This window comes from Paramisgurnus dabryanus, chromosome 18 (assembly GCF_030506205.2).
Source record: "Paramisgurnus dabryanus chromosome 18, PD_genome_1.1, whole genome shotgun sequence".
Lineage (NCBI taxonomy): Eukaryota > Metazoa > Chordata > Actinopteri > Cypriniformes > Cobitidae > Paramisgurnus > Paramisgurnus dabryanus.
Window position 1 is genome coordinate 1,830,047 of NC_133354.1, and position 20,597 is coordinate 1,850,643.

General features: G+C 35.8%; 2 long non-coding RNA genes and 1 pseudogene across 2 annotated transcripts; 1 reads left to right on the top strand and 2 right to left on the bottom strand.

Annotated features, from left to right (window-relative positions):
• Positions 1–1,192: 1,192 nt before the first annotated feature.
• Positions 1,193–5,423, bottom strand: LOC135787981 (general transcription factor II-I repeat domain-containing protein 1-like; annotated as a pseudogene).
• A 500-nt stretch (positions 5,424–5,923) lies between these two features.
• LOC135721826 (uncharacterized) lies at positions 5,924–9,571 on the bottom strand. The gene is made up of 3 exons (XR_010521593.2): positions 9,399–9,571; positions 6,783–6,897; positions 5,924–6,119 (listed from the first exon to the last, which is right to left on the bottom strand). It is a non-coding gene; the product is annotated as an uncharacterized lncRNA (long non-coding RNA).
• Positions 9,572–15,403: 5,832 nt separating this feature from the next.
• On the top strand, positions 15,404–19,056 carry LOC135721824 (uncharacterized). Its single transcript, XR_010521591.2, has 4 exons — positions 15,404–16,827; positions 17,055–17,112; positions 17,997–18,150; positions 18,299–19,056. It is a non-coding gene; the product is annotated as an uncharacterized lncRNA (long non-coding RNA).
• The last annotated feature ends 1,541 nt before the right edge of the window (positions 19,057–20,597 follow it).

The window sequence follows — 20,597 nt, forward strand, 5'->3', positions numbered from 1 at the left end:
ACATTATACACAATGTTTGCTACATAATGTACATAATGTTTGCTCTCTTGCATCTTTTGTAGCCTATTTATTTTTGTTTAGATGTTTTCTTTTGAGCTCAACTAAAAATTGTAAACAGGCCTATTTAGTTTATCCATTAGAGTACCATTCCCCTCCTTCCAAACACTTTGAGAAACTGAATGCTTCAGCTATGTGTATAGTATAGGAAGCCTATGTATTGCTTCATGTTCCGTCTTTCTAAGCAGAAAGACAGGCCTGAGCAGTATGCAAACTATACCGTAAATGTATGTGGATCAGGTGTGTCCAGTCATAAAAATTCTGCACACATAAAAAGTACTAAAGTAATTTATAGTAAATACCAATACTATAGTAAAGTGTAGTATACAGTATATATTATTTAAAACTTTGTTAATGAATGGTACAGCATTCTGTAGAGTAATACATACACTTTAAAAACAGATGTGTTAAAACAACACAATCAGTTTTATTATTGGAACACCAAATTTTGTTACTTGTGTTGTCACTTTAATTTTAACACAAAATGTGAAATTACTTAATCATTCCAAAAAATTCCTTACAACTGAGCATAGCCAGTTTTTTAACTCATGATGTGTTTCTGGTCTCATTTTTTTTTGTATTACTTTCAATTCATATATAAATATATATTTCTGTCATGATGGTTCTTTTCATAACATTAAATGTGGTAATAGAGATTTGCTTCAACTTCATCTGTGTGATGGAGGAAAATCACTTTGATAAAGCAGATACACATAACATCATCATCCCCATCATCCTTTATAGCAACCATTGTATTTAAAGTTGTTTAAATTGTACTGTTCAGTTGTATATCAAAGTTTTCACAAGTATCACTACTGCTCTGACATAAACCAACTTTTCAATATCCAATTTGCCAAATACCTCTCAGTGACAGCAAGACTGCAAAAAGAAGTGAAAGTTATGTAAACTATTTAATCATAACATGAAATCGAACTTTGACTCACTGTATTGAAAAGTATGGCGAGGTCTTTGCCAACACCCAACCTACCGAACCATTGATAAAATATGAAACAATAGGCTACTTATCATTTACAACCTGTGGACTAAATTCAGTACAATAGATATGAATTGGTCCCCACATGTCCCAGGTAAAGGGACCACACTTATGGTGCCAACAAATGACAACAATAAAGAGTGAATGAAAAATATGTTTTATTATAAGTGTAATCATTACAATACATTTGCATGAAAAAGATTAAATGGCACCTAATACATAAAAATAAAAAAAAATGTGTGTGTGTGTTTGTAGGGATGGGGTCATGAACAAAGTAAAAACAACTCAAAGTTAAAACATAAAACATCTTGTGTAACTAGCATACGCTACAGGCTGTTTGCATGGTGTCTTTACACTGGCATTTAAGGCACATGTTTTTTTAAAACCACATGCAGTGTGTGACCATGATTGGCACACTGTGCACTGTGACCATGAACGCCACTTCTTTGAAGCATTTTTCTTCCTGTCATCGAAAAGGACGCGGCAGACACAGCACAAATGGCCTCCATCTATCAAAACAAATATATTTAAGTCAAGCCAGTTAGTTGAATTAATACTCAAGAGCATATTTTAAGTAACATTTCAAAGGCAGTTTATTCAATATTCTATTGCCAAATTAAAATGTGGGTATTGCTGACGCTCAATCATAAGATACAAGCAGGTCAACAAAGAAGAATTCCTGGGGGACATTTCAGAAAGCGGAAACAAGGAAAACTCTGGGTTTTCCATTTCAGAAATGTATGTAAATCAAACAGGATTCAGAAGTGTAACTCAATTTTAAAAAATCTCACCAGCACTTTATTCTTCAGCTTTAGCATTACTAACTGTGATGCCATAACTCATACAGTCGTAGGTTGGCCTGTTCTAGCCATTCATAGGCTTGTACACAGGAACATCATCATTTTAAAAGCAATTGTTGGTGTGCTCACCTTCTATCTCTGTTTGTAATTTAAGACAATGTCCTGGACAACACCCTTTAAAATGTTTTTATACTTTAGGTCCCAAATGTATGTACAGAACTTTGTTTATATATTCTGCACGTTCTGCCTGGAAACTGCCCGTTGAAAGACTTACAAAGTGAATCTAGTTTAATGCTGTTAGATCCTAAATGAAAGATTTGGAGCCTGATTTGTCACAATGTGTCACTGTGTAGTGGATTGTTTCCCTTTTAAAATGTTTTGGTCTATGGTTCTGTTCCAATATCTGTTCTTGTTAAAGTATTGTAATCTGTTGAAACTACCTGTTTTTATACATGTTGCTGCCTCCAAACCAGGTCTACTTGGCCTGGTCTACTATAAGGAAGAGCTTATTATTCACAATGGGACATAAAAATCAGCACAATTTGAAAAGATACCTTAATCTGCAGTCATCACGATAGCTACAGTAGTGGCTGTTTCTGAGGACTGTTCTTCCAGCTCTGTAGAACATAAAACATAATAACAACTTTCTTAATACAACATTTGAATCTAAATTACAAATTCATAATGCAATGTGTCAACATTTATACTGTCAATAGTTAATTAGTAAATTGTAGGTCAAATACAGATACAGTACCATTCATTGTTTGCATCTAAATATCAACAGCCAATTCAAAGTGTAAAATTATCATTGCAAGATGTAAGCAAGTTCCTGTTTCAGTTTGTAACGGTTTTCTTTATTTCAAACATAAAGAAAACATCTTAAAAAATTTTCTTTAACTTTTTGATTAAGTTTTATATGTCCTGTTGGTTGTATTTTATCCCAACGTTTATGCTGTGTTAAAAAACTGATACAGGACGTGCTTCTGGACCAGTGTTGTTTACATCTTGCAAAATGGTCTATAAAAGATGTTAAATGTCACCTTAATAAGTATTGTATATCTAAATTGTAATTTTCAAACAAGTGAGCTTTTCTCTTTGTGTCCAATGTCAATGGCAGACTTTTCAGAAGAGTAGTTTTAATTAAGCTTGAACTTAAGCAATACCATTCAAATTGTATTACAATGAAAAGAAATACCATTTTCACACATACCGGTAGCCTCTAAAATTTTTGGGCAACATCTGCTGTGTCTGTTGATTTGAAGATGTTAAACTATCACACACAGATTTCATCTTTTGATTTGATTATTGTTTTAATAATGTGTATAGTGGTGAAATGTACAGTGTAATGACCACAATTACATATCTAGTAAACTATGCTTCTTAAGTTTAATATATTTAAAAGTTTAATATATTTATTTAAAGATAAAATAAAAACAACTCAGCGTACCTTCTTCGTCCATCACCTCTGACATTCCTTCTGCTTTGTCAGTGGAGTTGCATTGTGCTGCATCTAATTAATGTATAGGGAAAAAAAGAAACACTTAGAAGCATAACAAATAACTGGTCTTTCTGCATCACACAGCAGTATTAATGAAGAAATATAATTTTATAGATAAAATTCAACTGTTGCCAAGGGCCATCACAATCACTATTCAAATTCAACTAAGCAGCTATAGGATATTCTGGAGAGGTGCCTTTTTAGAAAATGTGTCCACTGTAATGAGGAAACTGCAACTAAGAAATAGTGTTACATCCCTTACAAACTGTCATAGACACATACAGAATCTATAACCTGAATCTGTTTCAATTGAATTACATTTAATTTTTAAAGTGCCAATTCATAACAAAGTTCCTCACAGCACTTTTCAAACAGAGTAGGTCTAGACCATACTGTACTCTTTATATTATTAGGCTACAAACTCTCAGAAAAAAGGTACATGAAGATACAAAAGTTGACATTGGGGCACTACCTTTTCAAAAAGTACACTTTTGTACCTAAAAGGTATACATTGGTACCACCAAGCTACATGCTGGTACCTCATAGGTACATATCTGTACCTAAATGGTACATTTTAGGACCTTTTTAAAAGGTAGTGTACCAGTGACCAAAAGGTACAACTTTTATACCTTTTTTCTGAGAGTGCAATGGCAACTTCCTTTTAATATGCAGCAAACTCGAGCAGAACCATGGTTCAGAATGGGCAGCCATTTGCCTCGACTGGTTGGGGAGACATGGAGAAATATAGTGGCCCACAGTATATATTATAATATCTGGGTTATTTTTTTACGCATGTTGGGTAAATATTGGACAGAACACACTACTGGGTTAATATTGACCCAATGCTGGGTTGTTTTAACGCAACTGCTGGGTTATTATACCCCATGGTTGCACAACAACAATCCAGCATTTGTTCTATCCAATATTTACTTATTGTGGGTCAAAACTTAACCCACCCAGTGCTGCACTATACAAAGACTCAAATGTAGGCCCGTATTATTGTTTAGTTAACTTATTTTTTCCACTTTGCATAGAGCCAAGTGATCTGCCGAAACACAGGTGGAGAAACAAAACCACTGTTAATCTCACTTACTGATTTCAAATGAAATCTCCTCAGCAGCTTGCAAAATGCCCTCCAACTGCTTCCTTCCATAATAGGATGGCTTTTTGAGGCTGTCCTGCAACTTTAACTGTCATGCCTTGATTTACCAGGGACTGGTAGGGGAGCCTTCCAGTACCTCCGGCATCCTCTGAAAGACACGGGCAAACACATGCATGTACATTTTACACATTGTAACACAGTCGGAAAATTGTGACTCTCCCATCCTGTTAATAGCCAGTGTACCGGCTGTAAACAGTCATTTTGGTAATGTGTCAATCGTATGGTTGATGGACACAAATAAGTTATTGATTTGATAATAATGCCATGGATACATTAAGGTATATTAGGTTATCAAGACTTAAAAAGTGTTTGAACATATGCTTACTATATTTTTGGTTAAACAGATCTTGCACTTTTCTCAGCAGTACATTGACCTCAACTCTGGTTCTCGGTGTTGCGGCTGAGAAGCTGGCTACAGATGTAACAACAGACAACAATCAATTTTATAAAACTATATTATTTATATTGGCACTATTACGGACCTGAGTCCATTTATGTGGATATACGGATATTTTATATAACCAATATTACCTTTGAAATGCAGTTCAAAGTTCACTGTGTCTGTTGAGTCCAGGAAATCGCTCGTTTGGTCTTCTTTTTCAGCTGAAAAAAAATTGGAAATAAACATGTTAAAATAAAATGCTAAAAGTGATTGAAAGTAAGGACTTGGAAATCTATGAACAGATAAAAATATACATTTATTAAAGCAACTTAAGTGTAAATAAAAAATTAACCAAATGAAGAAGGAAACTGAAATGTAATTAGCATTACCAGTGGAGGATTGAACATTTGTAGAATTTCTTCAGCCTCCCTGGTAGCTGCTTCAAGTTCAGCATTGTCAGCTTTCATGTCAAGATGTTTTGAAATAGTTGCAGCTTCCTGGCATAACTGGTCAAAACCTGAAGATGCCATATTAAAGAAAAGAAAGAATGCAAAGAGAAATAGGCAAAGCAAATTGAAAGAGGGACAAACAGAGAGAGGGGGAGAGTGAGTGTGTGTGTGAGTGCGTAGGAGAGTAGGGCTATGCAAAAAAATCGTCTGTGATTCTTATGCGTGTTTCATCAGTAATGCCGGTTCCGTGATTAGAAGTAAAACGCCATCAGCTGCTTTCAGATGGAGCGGCATATATTACACAGACCCGTAGTTCAACGAGAAGCTAGGCAAAATCTGGTTCAAAATCAAGGAAAATCGACTCCGATAATCGATGCAATTTTGCCTATCTTCTCGGTGAACTACGGGTCTGTGTAATTAATGCCGCTCCATCTGAAAGCAGCTGATGGCGATTTACTTCTAATCACGGAACTGGCTTTACTGATGAAACACGCATGAGAATCGCAGACGATTTTTTTGCACATCCCTATAGGAGAGTGAGTGAGTGAGTTGGAGGGTGAGTGAGTGAGTGAGTGAGTTGGAGAGTGAGTGAGTGAGTGAGTGAGTAGGAGAGAGAGTGAGTGAGTGAGTGAGTGAGTGAGTGAGTGAGTAGGAGAGAGAGTGAGTGAGTGAGTGAGTGAGTAGGAAAGCTTTTGCAAGTGATGGCTCTTAAAAGAGCCGTTGGTTTAAATGTTGTGGAGCGTGTAGATGGAGGAGTATGAGATGTATGTGAAGAAACTGCAAGACAAAAAAAATTGTGAATTACAAATTTTGGATATTTTTTAAATTCTTTATTTACTAAACATTGTATGTATATAACTATTTACAACAAACCCCAAGATCCGCCCACTATCATAAGACTATATAATAAGATAAATAAATAAATAAAACGGCAAAAGAATAAAACTGACCAAAAAGAAAGATCCAAATGTCTAAAGATTTCTGAATTGTACATCAAATGTATTAAAAGCACGGTGTTGTTGTTACTGTTTTTTACCATGTATAAAAGGGCTGAACTACTGTGGTAAAAGCATAAGGTTTGCTGTTACTGTACTACAAAACACCACAGTAGAAGTAGACTAACTGCGGTAAAAACATGGTACGATTTGTGTACTATAAACACAAAATACCACAGTAGAAGTACATTGGTAGTTAATTCCAAAAATATGAATATAATAAAATGATCGAGGATCTGTCACGTTATGTTAATGGTGACTAACATAACGTGACTAGCTTTTCACCCACTGCTTGATTATGTGTTGTGTTGAACTTATTTTGAACAAAAAGAAAGAATGTAATATAGATGACCAATACAATTCAGAGAACATTTAGAAGCCGATCTGGATTAACACATATAATGAATTTAAAATCGAACAAACATACACTTTATGGTATACTCACCGAGATGTGATGACATTTGTAAATTGATGATAAATTTCGCGATGATGTGCGAATGAGATTTGGGTCACGGCGGGGCGTAGCCACAAGTGTGCCGGAGCCACCCAGAGTGGCACACCTAAAATGGATGCAGAATATTTATTTATAGTTTCAATTTTGTTGTTTACTTAGAATATATATATATATTTAAAATAAACCTTTCACACGCAAGTTACAAATATTTTATCTGACCCCTTGTGTCCATGGCGACAGGTCATGATTGTCACGTGACACACCGCAACAACAATAATGTATGCTATTCGTTTTATTTCGTTTTTTCCTTTTTTTTAATTAAAAATATTAACTAACTTGCTTACCATGTCAACTATCTGATATTCCAATCCTTCGTTTAAAGATCTTCATAAATTATCTTGATCTATAACGAGATGAGTCGATTACAGCACCTGAATTCCCCAGCGTTTCTGGTTATCTTGCCTGCCTGTGACACACGCAGATTTTCAGATGCACACCCAGAGGTTTTTTTCTGGCTACAGGTCACGCTTCTTGAATGCGATGAACAAAATCGTATGGTATAGTACGATTTAATATATTCGTATTAATTAGCACAAAATCCCTGCGACACAGGGCTGTGTTAAATGCGATGAACTAATCGTACGATTTCGTACGAGCCAGCTCGTATGATTTTATACGATTTAGCCACTTGGTTAAATCGTTTGAATTATTACGAATTCGCTGTGAGATAGGGTTGGCTCCGACATAAGGGTCCTATTAAAACGTGTCTTCTCTACCTAGATTGACTGGATACGAATTGAGAACAGAAGATTATGCAAATCACTGATTAAATCAACCAACCAATCATAGGCACGAAGACATCAGTCAATGTCCCGCCCCCAAAGACCCAAAAGTCATATTGATCGAGCGAGCTTGTGTGGTGCAGCTGTGAGAGCATAGAGATAGTCAGAATCGAGCAAAAGCTCATCCAAGCCCTTGCTCGCGTGACTGCATTTGTGCGCGCTGAGCGGAGGTGCGCTCTCGCAAGGATGCTTTACACAATTGTGTTCTGCTTTTTCGCGCTCGAATAGTGTTCGCGTGCTCGTATCTCTCACTCGCGCATGGTTTTTGTGCGCGCGGGGTCTGATTAAACACCACACCTTTCTTTTCCATTCTGACATTCAGTTTGGAGTTCAGGAGATTGTCTTGACCAGGACCACACCCCTAAATGCATTGAAGCAACTGCCATGTGATTGGTTGATTAGATAACTGCATAAATGAGAAATTGAACAGGTGTTCCTAATAATCCTTTAGGTCAGTGGTTCCCAACTTCAGTCCTCAAGGTCCACCTCCCAAAATGTTTTAAATGTCTCCTTATATGAAACACCTGATTCCACTCATCAGTCTTGTTCCAGAATGTTTAAAATGTTCCTTAATTAACACACTAACAAGCTAATGAACTGAATCAGCCCTTACAAAAATTAACCATGGTTTTAGTACAGTTAAAAAAAAACATGGTTACTGTAGTAACTACAAGAACCATGGTTTAACTATGGTTTTTGAAAACCATGGTTGTCAAAACCATGGTTATTTTGTAGTTACCATGGTTTTCAAAAACCATAATTAAACCATGGTTATTGTAGTTACTACAGTAACCATGTTTTTTTGGTTTTAACTGTAGTAAAACCATGGTTAAATTTTGTAAGGGCTGATTCAGTTCATTAGCTTGTAAGTGTGTTAATTAAGGAACGTTTTAAACATTCTGGAACAAGACTGATGAGTGGAATCATGTGTTTGTCAAAACCATGGTTATTTTGTAGTTACCATGGTTTTCAAAAACCATAGTTTAACCATGGTTATTGTAGTAAAACCATGGTTTTGCTCATAGTAATCAATACACCAAAAAAAACATGGTTACTACACTTTTACCACAATAAAACCATGGTTAATTTTCGTAAGGGAGGTGTTTTATATATGAAGACATCTAAAACATTCTGGGAGGGGGGGCTGAGGTGAGAGTATACTGTTACCGTGGTAAAGCATGGTAAACTAGACGCGTATCGGGTTTTACCACGCAGTAGCCGAAATAAACTGTTACTGTGGTAAAGCATGGTAAATTCGACGCGTATTAGGGTTTTACCACGCAGTAGCCGAAATAAACTGTTACTGTGGTAAAGCATGGTAAATTCGACGCGTATTCGGGTTTTACCACGCAGTAGCCGAAATAAACTGTTACTGTGGTAAAGCATGGTAAATTCGACGCGTATTCGAGTTTTACCACGCAGTAGCCGAAATAAACTGTTACTGTGGTAAAGCATGGTAAATTCGACGCGTATTCGGGTTTTACCACGCAGTAGCCGAAATAAACTTTTACTGTGGTAAAGCATGGTAAAATCGACGCGTATCGCGTTACCTTTATCCTAATATTAACTGATCGAATCTGCGTCACGTTAAAGCTGAGGATGGCATTTAATCGCTTTAGTTACGATGTGCTGATTTAAAATCATTTTGAGATACAATAAGCCTAAGCAGAACTGACAGATATAAAACAGCGATTGAATTGAACACTTTTAACCTGATTTATATAGAGTAATAAACTTTATATCAAATTAAAGACACTTAACTTACCAATGCGTTGTTAAATCTCGCGATGTAATGAAATGCAACTCCTAATGTAATGTCACATGGAGTTCTTCTCTTTAGCGACCCCAGTGGACGTTTGTTTTTCAAAACTGTAGCAATACGTGCCTATTGGTACATATTTTTGGCGCTGCAAAAAAGTGTGCAGAGGTACGTATTTCCCATGAGACCAGGTTGACTAAAATACACTTTAACTAGGCTACACTTAGTATATGTACTATTTTGTGTGCTAATTTTGTAGTTAATATACCAAAAGTTAGTCTTTAGTACTTCTTAAGATAAATTTAAAATCATATGAGTGTACTTAACTGTGCTATTCTGAGACACCATATTTCAATATGCTAGAAATCTATTTTAGTATTACTGTTATTTAGTATACTTATTTAGGCGCACTGAAGTACTATTCAAGAAAAATGATATCTTTTATTAGTATATTTTCAGTGCAAATCTTTTATAAAATGTTAATGTTAATGTAGTTTTAGTACATATTTTTTTTTTTTACCTTATGTATCTTATGGATCTTATGTAGTCTGTCATAACCTTTTTTGCCATTTTACACTTTGGATACACATTGTTTATATGTTTTGGGGGTGGGCATTGTTAAATTATATGTGAGAGGTCCCGAGTTCATATTCCGGACGAGCCCCCAATTGTTGCAAACACAAAGGATCACTACAAATAAGGAAAAGACTAGTACATTCATCTTGCCAAACATCTCAGCTTTATTTTACAATCATGTTCAAAGTAATCAAAGCTTTTATTGGAAAACAAGACAAAGAGATAAAAGCTGCTACCAAATCCAGAGCTGCCCCCACCAACAGGAATAATCAGTTTTATAGGGAGCAACAAACACCTAGAAACCAGTGCACCTTCAATCACGCCACAATCAACAGCCACCTGCAAACAATACAAGCACAACACACACAAGGAACGGCCACTGGAAATCAAAATTAGATCACAATTTGTTAATACTGTTGACTTGGGGTGTATAATTTTTTATGCAATAATGCTTATTATGGAATGATTAGCAATATTAGGCAATAAAACAAGAACTAATTGCATGTGTCTTACTAAATGTAGTATCATGTCAGCAAAAACCTGCCCACGCAAAATGATGTGCCATTTGATTACTGTTTAGGTACTGGTCACACCGTGTTGCCAGATATCAGTACAAAACAAACAAAATAGGCTAAATACATCGCTAACACTAACCTGCACATTCTCACTTAAAACATTTCCCAAAGGGTCACATTGTTTAAACATTAAACACTATGTCTAAAGATGATTTTTCACAATGGGATCTGGCAACACTGTGAATGCTGGACCAGTGGCCGCCTGCCAGCGTCTCACAGCTGCTTGAGTCAGTCTCTGTCATTTTATGCTAAACTTTACAATAAACTGTCCAAACATAATTATATGCCAATATGAGTCGTTTTAAATTACTTATTAGTCATTCAGAGAACTTCAATTTTATTTTAATGTGTAAAATTTACAGAGGTCCGGACCTCGGTGGCCTCTTAGCTGGCTACAGCCATGAAGTTATGTCAACTTTTCACATTTAAAAACTTAAAATAGTATGTTGAATTGATCTGCAAAACCATTTTTATAGTGCAGTGATACCTAATAAATATCATAAATTAATGCTAATACATTTTGTATTTGAACTGATTAAATAAGGATACACTAAAAGAGACTTTTGGATAAACCAGAAATGTATCCAATATAGTGATTATCCAGTTGAGTGTTATTTGAATGCAGGATAAATATTATGTTTTTAATCATATATAATGTTTGATTTAATTTGTTCAATAAAGTGAGAATGGCCTGGTGCCCATATTAAAGGGACCATTTAACATGTCCGCCCAAAAAAAAAATCAATTCATACTCCACACTCCAAACAGACGGGGGCAGTATACCTCCAGAAAAGTGAGTTGGTCTATTTTAATTTAGTAGCTGCAAATTTAGCAGCATATATCAAGTTTGATTTACATTAGCAACTAAGTTATCATTAGTCACAAAAAAAACATTCGGTCTCATTAAAATTGCAATGTTTTCCGCTACGTTTCGTGCGTCCATTTGGTGTTCATTATAATCGAAGACATTTCAAGCTTCTTAGCTAATGTTACATTTTAGCATCAGCTTGGTAGATAACGGGTGAAAACCGGATCAGATCCGTGGGTAGAGCTAACTATTAAACGCTAACAGCTAAGGATGCGCAATAATTTGCATGCGATAGTCATTCCGCTTCTCGTCAGTGAAGCCGGTTTCTTGATTAAAAGTGAATCGCCATCAGCTGCTTTCAGATGGAGCCACATTTACTGCACAAAGCCGTAGTTCATGTACAAGCTGAGCATAGGTTATCGCAATGCCTATTATAAGTGAACTTCTAGCGAAATACTAACAGCATCTTACTTACCAATCGAAAAGAAATGTTGTCATTTCGGAGTCGAACCTCATTTCTTTCATGTCCATTAGTTGTCTCCAGCGATGAAAAGCAGTGCCAGTATTTACTCTGGTTCGGTTACTTTATTTATCATATTTTATTTGTGATTCCGAGCGCGTTGTTCCCTGCAGCAAATGTTTGTGGTAGTGGAAAATGTCTCTTGCTTTAGCCATTCTTCCGCTCTCTTCCCTGAACTGAAATACGTCCGAAACCCCTATTGCAAGGCAGGAAGGCATCAAGCATGTCCAAATCCATGGCTGTCCGAATTGCATTTCTCTGAGCTTCCTTCATGAATCTTAAGCCAACAAGTCAGCTGCCTTAGTTTTCGGACGCAGCGGTAGTAGTAGAGGGCTGTACTCCCACACATGCGACTTATTCGTGTATTGCAGTTTGGCCGGCGGTTATGTGCGTGGCCCGCATACCGCCTCCCATGGTCGAAACTGGTATTACAACACCAGTCGGGCTGTAGCTAGTAATTTAGCATGCTAATTCAGATTGATATTTCTGCAGCACTATACCTTGACATTTTTTTAATGATATCTTTGCCCTTATTTCTTCTCATTCTTTTGATGCGTGTGGCTAATTTTTTAAAATCTTTTACCTCAATTATTACAAATGGCACCTTTAAGGAGATGGACATTACCAAACAAATGTAATCTTGGACCACAAAACCAGTCATAAGTTGTATGGGTATATTTGTAGCAATAACCAACAATACATTATATGGGTCAAAATAAAATATTTTTGTAAATGCCAAAAATCATCAGGATATTCCATGAAGATATTTTGTAAAAACAATTCATTTTTGTAAATATATCAAAAATGTATTTATCACTAGTAATATGTGTTGCCAAGGATTTCATTTGGACAACTTTAAAGGCTATTTTCTCAGGATGCACCCTCATATTCCAGATCTCAGGCAAATATTGTCCTATCCTAACAAACCATACATCAATGGAAGTTTATTTATTCAGCTCAATTGCAAATTTACACTTATGGATGGTTTTGTGCTCCAGAGTCACATATTTCATGTATATTTCTCTGTATTTATTTGCATCTCCAGATGCTGTTTTTACAGAAAACCAATGTATGTTTTAGTGTTTTGTATGAGATTAAAAGGTGATTTTTAAAAGCAATTTGTCATTCAGTTTTGTAAGAGTGCAGCTTATTGCAAGTCATGACGTTGATATATTTTGTAGATATTATTGATGGGTTTTGTACAGATCTAGTTTTAGACAGCATAATCAATCTTTTGTAACAAATATGGTGTCACTTAGTTAATTTGTATATAAGTACTATGAAAGCATAAACTAGTAACAGTTGTATATCGCTCAACACATCAGTTTGGAAGGCAAGCAAGCAATCCAGCAGTAAGTGACTGTAAGTGTTGGCAGTTTGTATTCATTATGTTTTTCATATTTTTGTCTTGGCTGAAGAATTTTGTTCTTGCTTTTGCATGTGTGTTTTGACATGATAAATACTGAAAACTGTTCTGTTGGCTTTTGATTTTACGTTTGGTTTAGTTTTTACAGTCCCAAAATGTTATGGTGGACTAACAACTTCTTCTTCACACAGATGAACATCTCCAGTCAGATCTTCTCCATTAATACATCAAAATCATCTCATTTCTTTCCCAATGGCACTAATGTAGAAACTGAATTTCATATGATATCAGTCGTGTATATCATCTGCAGTTTGTTTAGTTTTCCTATCAACTCCTATGTGATTTGGCTTATTGTAAGAGGATCTGGGAATGGACTTGCGGCAGAATTCTTCATTCTCAATCTCTCTGTCAATGAGATGATCTTGTCCGTGCAGTCTCTCTTGATTTTTCTCGCAATCAATTTTCAAGCTTCCTGGACAGTTGTTGTGTTTTTTGATGGATTTGCAGTGACCGCTCGTCCTCTGTTTCAGTGTCTGATCTGTGTCGAGCGTTACCTGGCTGTGGTTCACCCTGTAACTTTTCTTAAATACAAACCTCTCAGATACAGAGTGATCTGTTCTGCTGTGGCCTGGGTGGCAACATTTGCTTCTGCTGGATTTCTTACTGTAATTTGGTTATTTTCATCTAAAATGTACTTCCCTTATTTGATGACATCACTCTTCTTTTTTATCTCCATTCAGTTTTTTTGTTGTGTGGCTGTTCTCAGAGCTCTGAAGCAGTCAGGACCAGGAATGAGAGCGAGAGAGAGAGAGGAGGAAAACCACATGAAGAGAAGAGCGTTTTTTCTCATTGTAATCAATGCTGTGACCACACTTATTATATATATGCCCTATATTGTTTCACTATTTTTTTCTAGGGCAGAACATTATGAAATATATATGGCTTTTGCTCAGTTTTGTTTTATTTCAGCTGGTTTGGTGCAGCCTGTTCTCTTTCTCTGGCGGGTAAGGAAACTGAATTTCATCAAATGTCTGTAATTTTGTTTGCATCTACCATCCAGCTGAAATGTGTCTTTTTTTCTGCTTACATGTAATACACAAACAATAATTCCCTGTAAAGTCAATCTCTAAACACATTATAAATGTTTGAAATGTATTGCTGAAACACATTACAAAGACTGTAAATGGTGTAGTACTTAATTGCACATTGCAATTAAACAGTTTTTCACCATTTCTGAGTTCATGCGTGCCTAAAACGGTGGCTCGATGACACACTTGAGCCATTGCACGTATAGGCTACACTTAGTAAATGTACTATTTTGTGCACTAGTTTTATAGTTAATATACCAAAGTCGTTAGTACTTCTTAAGATAAATTTAAGAACATAAGCCTACACAACTAAGTGTACTTAACTGTGCTATTTTGAGACACCATATTTCACGCTAGAAATCTATTTAAGTATTACTGGTATTTATTATGCTTATTCTGTTGTAACCTTTTTGTCATTTTACACTTTGGATACACTCTGTTTATATGTTTTGGGGGTGGACATTGTTATATTATATGCGAGAGGTCCCGAGTTCATATCCCGGACTAGCCCCCATTTGTTGTGAACACAAAGGATGACTATAAATAAAGAGAAGACGAGTACATTCATTCTGCCAAACATCTCGGCTTTATTTTACAATCATGCTCAAAGTAATCAAAGCTTTTATCGGAAAAGAAGATGAAGAGCTAATGCCTGTCACGAAATCCAGAGCCGCCCCCACCAACAGGAATAATCAGTTTTTATAGGAAGCAACAAATACCTACAATTGCCTACAATTACACCACATTCAGCAGTCACCTGCAAACAATACAAGCACAACACACACACAAAAAACAAGGAACAGCCACTGGGCATCACAATTAGATTACAATTTGTTAATACTGTTGACTTGGGGTTTATTTGAATAACTTGCCTTTCCAGATGAAATGTCTGTTATTCGGCCTTGAATTGTGTGTAATAAGTTTCTAAAGAAACGCGATGTATAGTCTACTGTGACTTATATATGTTAATTTATCTTAATGACGCATTTTTGAATGATGCAGCTTATACTCAGGAAAGTACGGTAAACTGTCAAAACTTAATTATATATGCACTGTAAATGCAAACATGGTACTTACTTAAAAAAAGTAAATTGACCTTAATCAGTTTTTATCAACCTGCTGTTAACACTTGCTTTTAGTGAGTTACTTGTACTTTGAGGTTGAAAAATCTTACCAGCTCAGTCTACTTGAGCTGGATTCATATAGAAAAAGTAAGTTTATGACATGTGGACATGCGCAGATCAGTCCTCTCTGAAATGCCTAAACCCAACCAATCAAGGTGCTTCGGGGGGCGGGTCTTGGCGTTGCGGGAATCATAATTTTTGCAGACAGTCGTTACAAGTCACCTCACCACATGCCGCAACTGACCAGGTGGAGCTGGACCTATACATCGCTTCTACGGCACTTTTGATTATCTTCAGCCGAGATTCTTGTGCTTGGCACACTTATTTGGTGAGTAAATATTTTACCTGTGTGCACACCGTTTTGTATCTGTAAGTCTGCGCCAGTATTTTGCGCTTGATTTGCGTGTAGTAATGTCTGCTTACGCTGGCTAACCATATAAAAGACATAACGTGGCTATATTTTGCTGAAACTTGGTCAATACTTTATTATTTTTTCAATCCACAACTTCCTCGGTGTTGAAAATTGGAAACTTTAAAGACTTTTGACACGTTAAAATTCAGGAATAACTTCAGTCTTATGCAGCGCCGCAAGTCGTCAAAGTATCGCGAGAGCGAGACGAAATAAGATTACTTGAATCATTCTCGCGGTACTTTGACGTCATCCGGCTGTCGGTTCTTGCGGCGCCGCATGAAGTCGAACAAGCCTAGTAAGGTAACTTTTGTCGAGTAACGTACTGACTAGCATGATGACAGACTGATCCCGGTGGTTTGTGAGTTTCCTGAGCTTTATAACTGATTTTTATAAGTTTAGGCAGAACAAGTATGTATGTATCATTTTATTTTAAGCTAGGCTGTAAAGTTAGCACTAATGCTAATTTAGCTACCAATAATAACAGTCTGTGCTTATCAAAGACAAGATTACCACGTGTGTCGACATATGATTGGGGATATCCCCACAATGTCATTTTATTTAACACTCGCACTTAACACTGGTCGATATTCGTACTTGTGCCGTTTCCATGGTTACCACGTGTAGTACCCAGATCAGACACGTTACAGACAAGAGTGTCTCCCTGTCTGAATTTTTTTTACACAGTTTATCATAGCCTGTTATGATAGGGAACGTATTTGCTGGCATACTCCGTTGCTTACATTATTATTCAAGGTCATCTTGTACATAATATGCACATTTTAATAAGGGGAACTGTCTGTGGGTTATAGGGCTATGTTAGTTTTCACATGTAACGTTACTTGTTTGTGAGTTGTGGTGAACTTTGGTTGTATTAAATTGTTTTATTTTTTTTTAAACTGTCCTCTTTCAGGCTCAAGCAGAATGGTAATCAATCCTCCTCACATTCCATAATCCCAGCAATAAAAGGTATTTTCAACTAATAACTCTTATTATTGCATGTTAAAGTAAAAGTTATTCTTACATCAGAGCAATTGGATTACAACAAAAGCAAACCAATTTAAGAAATTCAAGCTAAATATCTTGTGTGTTTAAATGAATTTATCATTATAGTACATTTCATCATACAGAATATTTGTGCATATGTTGAATTTCAAATATTTTATGTAATTAGTATTTCTGAACTGTCTTTATAGATACTGTGGACAGTCCATCATACCCAGGACTACAGTATCCTAGATGCCAACCACAAAAGTGAGTAATTTACCTTTTGTACTGCTCTGTTCACTTGTCTTGAAGTTCAATGATGAAAAGCTTGATAATTAGATTTTTGCAAGGATTTCGTTTTTCCTATAGCTCTGGTATTTAAAGTCTGAATATGCAGCCAGCCCTATCTTACACCTGATGCACAGCGGACTTTCCCTCCACAGACGCACATTAGTAAACTAGGAATGAACTTGTGCTCCCTGGGCTTTTCAGTGCAAAAAAAGAAGGCGTGTTCCGGCGCAAACAATCCCTGATGCTATTTTGCAGTTCCTAATGTCTAAAGTCAGTGGTGGAATTGTTTTAAGTGTTGCTTGGGGTATTGCGATGCTATTTTAATCGAGCATGCTTGGCCATAATGTAGAGTGTGCACAACGAGCATACACTTTGATTCCCTCATCTACACGGATGCATTTTTTCTAATCATACATTATTACAAGAAAAATAATAAAACATTAATTGTTGTGTCCATGAAGATGTGAGAGAATTTTTTTTAAATCTACCTTACACATTAACCCAAATTATTATTATTATTTTAACCAGAGCTTATTTGTGTGGGTTTCTCCCATCATCCCCATATAATGTCACTTCTTTTTGTTTTAGTGGAAGAAATGAAGAAAAACAACCAAATGTGTCACTCTCATTTCACAAATGATGGACCAATCATTCCCACTATGCAGACAAGAAATTGTAAAAAACAAGGGCCTGCTGTACAGAACATGGTTGAACGATGGCCAGCACGTTTCACAGAAAGACAGGTAACCTATTTTTTGTTTTCAACCAATAAAATTATGCAAATCAAAAATGAATTCAAAGTGTGTGGCTAGAAATCCAAACACTTGTTGGAATGTTAATACCTCTCTCTACTTTTTTAGGTGTTTGCTGAGTTTAATAGAATCGCCAGTAAGAATCTTGAGGGAGACTTGAGGCTTTGGACCAGTATGCCCCACGTTTCATCGAACTTTTCAAAACAAAAAGGGAACTGTTGGCCAGAAACTCAAGGAGCTGATGCAGCACATGAGCTGGCTGGTAAGTAGATTCATTTTGCTTTTGATCTGTATGTTAGTTCATCAAGTTCTAAATGAGACAATCCAGACAAACCTATTTTATTTCCTGTCTGCTTGTGCCTTGCAATTTACTCTGTTAACTTATCTTTTCTCTCTGTGTGTATCATTAGACACCAGGCTCTAGAATGCATCACTGTTGGTGTCCTGACGGTTGTCAGTGAAGATAGTCCTCACGAGGGTCAAAGCTTAGTGGTCCTCCAGCCCATCTCCACTGCCATCATTCTGGAGGGAGGTATTGTTATGGATAATGTTAAGGACTTGCCTCAAGTCTTTTGTTTGGGCTTACCCAAAATGCATGGCAAATACACTCAACTTTATTTAGACTGTGATGCTTGGACTGGGAAAGAAAAACCTCCCATCAAAACGGTTGACTCTGAAGAACAGTCTTCTGGGTTAAAGAGGTGTCCGATAGAACTTTGTAAGCTTTGCAGCCATTAATGTTTTCCTGTTATTAGATACAGTTTGATGCTTTCATGCAAACTGTATTTGCTTCTGATCTTAATAAAAAGAAATTCCATTAAAGTCTGTAATGTTATCCAGGTATGCTAAAGTTGGAAATGGAGCCACCGTGTTTTATTAAGAGTTGTTAGTTGTTATTAGATGATAATGTCAGAAAATAACCTACCACGGTGGTCCTGTTTACATTTGTGTTTTAGGAAAGCTTTTTATAGTTTTTAATGTAGTACAAATACAAACCCCAAGGAGTGATGTTTTTGTTTGTTGCTTTAATCCTTTCACTGCTCACTTTGGGACACAAAAGCATTTGTTGTACTTTCAGTTAAAAATGCAATTTTTAACTGAATGCAATTTTTTTAATGTAAAGAAAGTTACATTTTAACTGTATACAGTTAAATCAACCACAACTTTGTTTAGCTGCTGTTATGTACATGAATGTGCATTGAATAAATGTTGTAATGTACCTGAATCAAGTGAGTGTTCTTTTAAATTATATGTTTGGGATGTGTTTATTAGATCGTAACAACAAAACAAGGACCCAAATTGGTTTCTTTGAGTAAGCAGAACTAAAAGTATTAAGTTGTAGGTATTTAGTAATTCTAAGTGGGGTTAAATTTATATCAAGCAATCCACACAAAAGGAAAAAGTTACAAGAACTTAAAAAAAGCGTGTTAGTGGTACTACTAGATTAGTACTGCACACTTAAAATAAACAAGCTTTTCTAAATCACTAATCGTAAGCTAACTTTGCTTAATTTTTTTGAGGCAACGAGTTTGCATACTTTTTTTAAGTAAGGTCAACTAATTACATTTTACAGTGTGCGGATGCCAATATGAGTAGTTTTAAATTACTAATTAGTCATTCAGAGAACTTCAAATGTAACTTTTTATATGAAAAATTGGCCGAGGTCCTCATAGCTGGCTACGGCCATGAAGTAAAGTCAACTTTTTACATTTAAAAACTTAAAATAGTATGTTGAATTGACTTGCAAAACCATTTTTACAGTGCAGTGATACCTAATAAATATCATAAATAGTGCTAATAAATTTTGTTTTTGAAAGAATAAAATAAGGATACACTAAAGGAGACTTTTGGATAAACCAAAAAATGTATCCAATATAATGATTATCCAGTTGAGTGTTAAATTAGTGCCGGATAAAAATTATGTTTATAATCATATAAAATGTGACAACTTTCAATGCGATTTTCTCAGTTTTTCGATTTTTTGCATCCTCAGATTCCAGATTTTTAAATCATTGTATCTCTGCCAAGTATTGTCCTATCCTAACAAACCAGACAGTACATCAATGGGAGTTTATTTATTCAGCTCAATTCCAAATTCACGTTTATGGATGGTTTTGTGGTCCAGGGTCACATATTTTATGTATATTTCTCTGTATTCATTTGTTTGTTCCAGATGCTGTTTTTGCAGTAAACCAATGTATGTTTTAGTGTTTTGTATGAGTTTAAAAGGTGATTTTTGAAAGCAATTTGTCATTCAGTTATGTAAGAGTGCAGCTTATTGCAAGTCATGACGTTGATATATTTTGTAGATATTATTGATGGTTTTTTGTACAGTTCTAGTTTTAGACAGCATAATCAATCTTTTGTAACAAATATGGTGTCACTAAGTTAATTTGTATATAAGTACTTTGAAAGCATAAACTAGTAACAGTTGTATATCGCTCAACACATCAGTTTGGAAGGCAAGCAAGCAATCCAGCTGTAAGTGACTGTAAGTGTTGGCAGTTTGTATTCATTATGTTTTTAATATTTTTGTCTTGGCTGAAGAATTTTGTTCTTGTATTCGCATGTGTGTTTTGACATGATAAATACTGAAAACTGTTCTGTTGCCTTTTGATTTTATGTTTGGTTTAGTTTTTACAGACCCAAAATGTTGTTGTGGACTAACAATTTCTTCTTCACAGATGAACATCTCCAGTCAGATCTTCT